Here is a 7,195-nt window from a genome sequence, read left to right as displayed (position 1 = left end):
TTTTTGTGTGCTGGGCTTAGTTTTTGAGATATTTTACTGTCCAAGTTAAAATGGGACACCCTGTATATATATATATATATATATATATATATATATATATATATATATATATATATATATATAAAATTTACATTAAATTTATTTTTTATTAAAAAAAAGAAATAACCAGTTTTAAAATTATTTTATTATTTTTTAAAATATCAGTATTATTTGATTTGATGATTAGTGCACTTTTCAAATCTCGATAATAATATCAATTTAAATTCTATCTTGATTGTTTAACTGATTAAATTAAATTTGATTATCATATATAATTCTTCATATATAATTTTGTTTTAATAATTAATATAGCAGTTTTTATACAAGATCAAAGATATTAGCCGAATTGATTACTGACATTCTCGATTGACATGACTGATCATGCTTTTGGTGAAGATATATAGATTCTTCTTTTATATAGATTAAGATTTGATATCGATATGCATTATGTAGCTTAAAAACATATTTATCGGATTATGATAATTTTATTTATTACTCTCTATACATAGTGCACCTATTTTCTCAATTACTAATATAGATTCAGAAATTAATTTTTTTCTTTTATTCTGCATCCATTACTTATATGAAATTGTAGAAGTTTTCTTCGCGTGATGATCTTCAAGTTTATATAAAAATTATTACAGCGCCTACAAATTCATTTGCGATAATTGCCTTATTCATTATTAGTCAAATATATTCAGTATTTATGATTAACGCATTAAATTGCATTATATGTGCGGCCAATGATAAGAAAAATTCAATGTTAACACGTAAATCCGCGTATGATTTATTCATGAGTTAATTGTAATATCAGATTAATTAAGTTTCAAATATACTTATTGATTTAAGATAATTATATTGCAAGCTACATTATCATATTTATCATCAAGAAAGATCTGTTTTCCCCAACTGCGCATTTAGATCGATGCATATTTCTTGTTAAGCCTGTGATAATACAACACGGTAATTTGGAAATTTGGAAATAATGATGCACGCGTACCCATACAGCACAGAATATTGCAGCAATTATTAATATTGTTGTAACATTGCAATAACATTGCAATATTGTCGCAATATTGCTGCAATTTTCTGTGCTGTATGGGCATTAAGTAAAATTTTTTGCTAAAGAAAATAAGAAACAGAGAAAAGGGAAATATGTATAAGTTTTAGTTTGTGAAATTTGGAATTCGATTGAGCTTCAGCATATTTTGAGTCAATATATTGCGCGATTGACGCACGCTGCTCGTAGATTGTGCAATAATCAGCGGTTTTCGAAGACGAGAAAGTCTTGTACAAATAAGTAATTAAAGCTCTATGAGATCAGTACTTCGGGCGATATTTGCGGTATTTGAAAAACAATATGATGCGAAGAGAACGCTCGTTGCAAGCTCGTGGTCGATTTCAAGTCTCGAGAGGTGTGAATCAAGGTTTCTGTCTCGTGATTGGCGACGGTTATCGACACGTGAGACAGGTGAGAGTCTTGCGTGTCCCTCGATCGTGGATCGCGCGAGTGGAGCACGTGATAATACGGGGAAACACGTTTCTGTGATAATGCTACCGTGATCAGTGGCTGATTATCACGGTTACAGTAGTATCTCTACGATTCTTACTCGTTATCGCAATGCGACAACCTATAATGGCTCTTTTAATCTGTCCGCTACCAGATATTATATTTACAGAACTTAAAAAATATTGCAAGCATAAAGATTACCAATGATTTTTTTATAGCTTTTGAGATTGTTTTGTAGATTTAATGTAAAATTAACTTTTTAATTTAATAATTTTTTAGTGTGAGCATTAATTATGTATCATTGTACCTTATTCATGAAATAATTTCAAAATTATTTTAAAAATAAGATATATGTAATCATACATAATTAACGATCACATTTCGCAACATTTCGGAAAAATATTTATAATAGAAAAATTAATTATTTTGATCTAAATAATTATCTATGTACCAGATATACTTTTTCTTGTTTTATAAATTTTATAATTTATTATTTTTTCGTTATTGGAAAAAAATATTTGAAAATAAAAATTAATTTTTCTAAGAATTTCAGAATCTCTATTTTAAAATAATGGATTTATTTTTCAATTTTCTAAGGAATTTCAGAAATTTTACTTCTTAACAAAAAGATATTTAGATAGGTGTTATATGAAAATGAGAAGCACAGATACTAATTTCACGTTAGCACGGTATCTTAAATATTTTTTGCTATCATTAGAGCTCAATCTGGAAACAAGGAGTTTCTTTATTACAAGTGCGAGCTCGTCTGAAGAAAATTGTAATAGAGACAACTTAATCAAGAACAAAGTGAAGCAAAAATTCAACTTGATTATCAGAAAATCTTTTTTTTATGAGTATGCCGCGTAATTCCGATATTATATCTTATCGCAATCTTAATACAAATGTATAAGTAAAACTAAAATCACGAAATAAAATCATAATTATTATCATAATTATTTTATCATAGATTCGAAATATTTTAGAGAAAAAGATTAAGATTCATTAAGACTATTAATATAGTATATTGATGTTTTTAAAAAATGGTGTTTGATCACAAGATTATTTATGAAAAAAATATATAATTTATACTAAAAGTTTCAATTAACTACTTTATCTGTATTAGATAACAAAATTCGAATAACAGTGGATGATAAGAAAATACTTACTTGCAGCCAAGAAAGAATTTATCGTTACAGTCGATAATAAAGAAACCTTTGAGCATGCAAATCATATTTTATAAAAAGTAGAAACAATTAAAATAAAAAAGAATTAAATCTTAAAATATTATAAAACTTTTAAATATATTTCATTATAACATTAAACATTCATTATAACATTCAAGCTTTATTTAATATTATATAGCGACTACAAGCCATTCATGTGTATATTATTTGATATTCCATTTCTTTTTTGATTTTCTTTCTGATGTCAAGTGAGAAATGCATTTTTAAAAATAATTTTTAAAAAATATATAGATAATATGTAGATAATATAAAAAAATATTTTATTAGACAATATTTGATTAGATAAAAAATTGTAATGTATTTCGGGACGCGTATATCTTTCTTACTTCTATATTTATTTTTTACATGAAATAAAAAAATTTTTTACAATTAACAATACATTAATTGCTTTTTTATTGTCTATTCATAATATTGATTAATATGATATGGAACGACTACATCTCACCTGTATTTATTTTAAAATTTATTTTAATATAAAATTATTCATGCTAAAAATATAAGGTTCTATTAAAAAAAATTTATGTCTGTGTATTAAATTCAAAAAATTTTTTTAAAAAAATTTGGCTTTAAACAGAAAAAAGTAAATATACTCGAAAGATGTGGCAACTGCCGAAAGACTTTAACTTTGGCTAATAATATTTTTATTTTATATTATAATATTTATAGAAATATCTACTTGTCACATTTTATACGCCTCGACCTGTATATGCGAGTAATAATTACTACAAGGGAGGATGGCAGAGAAAAAAGAGAGAGAGAGAGAGAGAGAGAGAGAGAGAGAGAGAGAGAGAGAGAGAGAGAGGAGAAGAGGGAGAGGAAGAGAGTAAAGCAAAATCGTATATCCGAGAAATGTATGGGATCGTTGTCCATTACAGGATGCATAACATCCGAATGTGTTACGTTTAGCTCTACATCATTATGCAAAAATCTCGATGACGTGGAATTAGGATACAGAATATCCATGATCGTGGATGCGAGATGTTGCGCCTCGTTTCGCTCAGAGAGTCTGCAATAAGATCTCGTTATCAAATGCTTTTCATTTCAAACGGCGATGCAATATACAGAACCGTGTTTGTAACTGCGCTAGCAACCCGTAGGGTTTTTCATATGCACTCCAAAATTATGATGATTATCTCGAATCTTTATTCGAAAACATATCTTTTATTTTCTAAACCAGTGGACTATTCAGTGTCTTTTTGATAAAATATATCAAGTATATAAAAGCATTTACGAATTTTTTAAATCGTGAATCTTTGCTTTTATTATTTCTGTTTTAAATAATAATAACATAAAGTAATTAGAGAAAAATATATAAAGATACGCTCTCATTTTCCCATGTTGTATTCATAAACTTGAAACTTTAGAATAATATTTTTATAGTTTCCTGTTTAGTTCAGTAATGAGATTTCGCGAAAAAAAACAAGAAATGTAATTAAAAATCTTGTAACCGCAAGACTTTAACTTTTAAAATTATGCAACGGGGAAGGCTCTCAGAAGAACAGAATGACTTTTATTTTTACGTGTAAGTACAATTATTACTCTTGAGATAGGAACGGTATCGCGCGAGTTGTAAAATTTAGATTCGTCATTCGCTATGCAAAATACGAGAAACGTGTGAAAGCTTTCGCGGTTCGATTTCCACCGAAAAATAGTCGAGTCGTTTCACGCGGCGCAACCGCTCGCTTGGAAGTTTCGGTTCACTATTTCTACGGTGCTGTTGCTACATATGCATATCGCGGCGCCGACTAGATCCACAGTGCAGATATGCGTAAAACTGCACGCAGCGTAGGCGACCGAGCGTTAATTGCGAAAGCAAACAATTGTTTTGCGCGAAGTCGTGTCGCGCGCGCACGGATTTTCCACGGGGCGACAACTTAGTTTCGCGCTTCGTGCATACGTCACACATGTACATATTGCAATGAAATGTCAACGCGTGAGCGGATTTTACTGCGTAAAAGGCGAAAAACCACGTCACGAAACTTTTATGTTGAACCTCGAATCTCGCCTCTCTCGCCCTCCACGCTCTTTGAATAAGCGCGGCTGCGCGAAATATACACGGAGATTCTCACTATGAAGAAGCTAATGAAGCCACCACTGATTGTGCACTTACATGTGAATTAAGGTTCCTTAAATATTTAAATTTAAACACGGAGCGTTAAATAGCATTTCCGTTTGTCTCGGATAAATTGAACCTGCGTGTCCGGACGAAAATATTTAAATTATATTATGCGCACAATTACTGGTTAAAGTTAAATATTTAAAATAAAATTTCTTTGTAGTTTTTAAAATTTATCGTAGAGGGAATTAGATTATCAAATGAGAAGAATAAAATTTAATTAGTCTTTTGAAATTCTTGTATTACTTCGTACACCATGTGACAGAATAAATGTAATTTTTAGAAAAGTGTTTTTTCTCCGCACTCATCGAGTTATCTTAATTCGATGTTATCTCGCAGACAGCTACTATGATTTTCTTTCACAAACTTCTCACGACTACGAATTCTTGATAAGGAATATTGTTTTATCCACCACTACTTGGAGGGGGTCCAATGGACGAATACTCAGGGATATATCTTGCGCGCGCTGATAAGAAACTTTGCAGCTTCTCTCGCTAAAGTCGTCGAAAGATTAGAGTACAACTCACTTCGAGTTTCTGGCGAGTAGCTTTTATAAATTTCATATTTGAATATTCTCCGTTTAATATCTTTTACGAAATGTCGCTTAAAAAGAGATAATATTACATAACAGTATATATGTATAACATATACAGATATATATACATATATACACACATGTATGTATCTAAGAGCGGACAGAAAATTTTATCATGACTTTTTATCATGATTGATATGCGGAAATTTACAAATTACGTAGAAATTATATTTTGTAAAAATATATATTGTAAAATGCAATTGTTAATTCCTCTTTTTTGCGGATACATAACATTTACTGTCTTTACCTACATGCGAACACCCTGTGATTCTAATACTTTGAAACCGGTGCTTAGAAAGTAAAACGAGGCTACTTTCGCGCAAAGTATAATGTGTGTCTCGTGTTGCCGGCGTCTTATTCGTAATTAATTCACCCGTAAGCCTGGATTGTAAGCCAGATTTTCTCTGTCTCTGTCTCTGTCTCTCTCTCTCTCTCTCTCTCTCTCTCTCTCTCTCTCTCTCTCCCTCCCTTTCGCGGTGAACGGGCTCTTTTAGCGAACCATCTCCTTCAGCAATTCGACCTCATACAGTTACATACCGCTACGTCGGACCAATATTCCGGGTCCTGCGGGATCTCCGGGTTGCCGCTCATACGCGGAAGGACCACGCGAGAATTCGTGCATGCACGCACACTTGCGGCTATCACGAGTTACAGGCGTACGCACACAAGCTACGTAATGGGGAATATGCAAACTTGGGACGCGAAGTAAACACAGACCGTAAACTGCCGTGTTAATTTCAAGGCCGGGTTCGGGTAGAACCGAGACGCTCGCTGTTTTAATTAACCGCAGACCCAGGACCGCCACCGTGATATCGTGATTAAGAATTATGACGCGTAGTGGGAGTCGTCTACACGCGCGCGCGCGTGTTATGCGTGATTAACGCTATTCTTCGCAAACATATACCGCGGAATTAGGTTGCGACTATATCGATTAAAAGTTATGCGATACATTCGTTCTTTCTTTACTATGCGTGATGAAACGCAACTAACGCAGCGGTTGCAGAAACTCGCAATTTAGGAATATTCTTCATTTACTATGCGGTAAGATATACCGTATTAGCACTAAAATGTGAAATTACCTTGGTGCATTCGCGTTAGCTACATGAATTTGAGGACAACAGCTTGCCTTCCAAGATATTTGCATAGGAATTTAATATCTAACTGAATAAATAACATCCAGCAATGCTTGTCTCTGGTGCAACTAAAATACAGAAACTTAAAATCAGTATTTTTTAAATATCTTTTAAAATGACGCCGATAGACTTATTTTCCCTGAATTTTCTTTACATTCGTTTTTATCTCTCGTAAAAATAACAATGTTAACAAGCTGTTCTCTTCGTTATAGAAATAGTTGATAATTTACATGTGTTATTTATTTCTTCGTGCTTTTTTTGTTTTATTATTTCCGCGGGATTATTTCTCGTTTGTGTATCTGCATTTGATGGATGCGGGCGCATGTTATTCTTTTTATCGAAATGTATATTATATTTCAATAATTTTTCGTGACCGCAGCGGCTACAAGCACGAGCAACGTTCATGGCGTCTAACAGATTCATTAACGGTGGAACGAGGTGAATCTCGCATTTTATTCGGCAGGTTGTACTCATAAATCCAATCCGGACGTAAAATCGAACGTACATTTCGAACCTTTATCGCGATCACTACCACACGCATGCATGCAACCTATTAAA

The 7,195-nt window shown here is 32.1% G+C and overlaps 1 protein-coding gene across 3 annotated transcripts in view; it reads left to right on the top strand.

Annotated features, from left to right (window-relative positions):
* Positions 1-7,195, top strand: part of LOC145964652 (uncharacterized) — a 167,997-nt gene that overhangs the window by 15,350 nt on the left and 145,452 nt on the right. The window lies entirely within an intron of this gene.

This window comes from Camponotus vicinus, unplaced genomic scaffold (assembly GCF_025532165.1).
Source record: "Camponotus vicinus isolate PSW18456_S1 unplaced genomic scaffold, iyCamVici1.0 SCAF_13, whole genome shotgun sequence".
In the NCBI taxonomy this organism is placed as follows: Eukaryota; Metazoa; Arthropoda; class Insecta; order Hymenoptera; family Formicidae; genus Camponotus; species Camponotus vicinus.
This window is presented reverse-complemented; position numbering and strand designations above follow the sequence as displayed.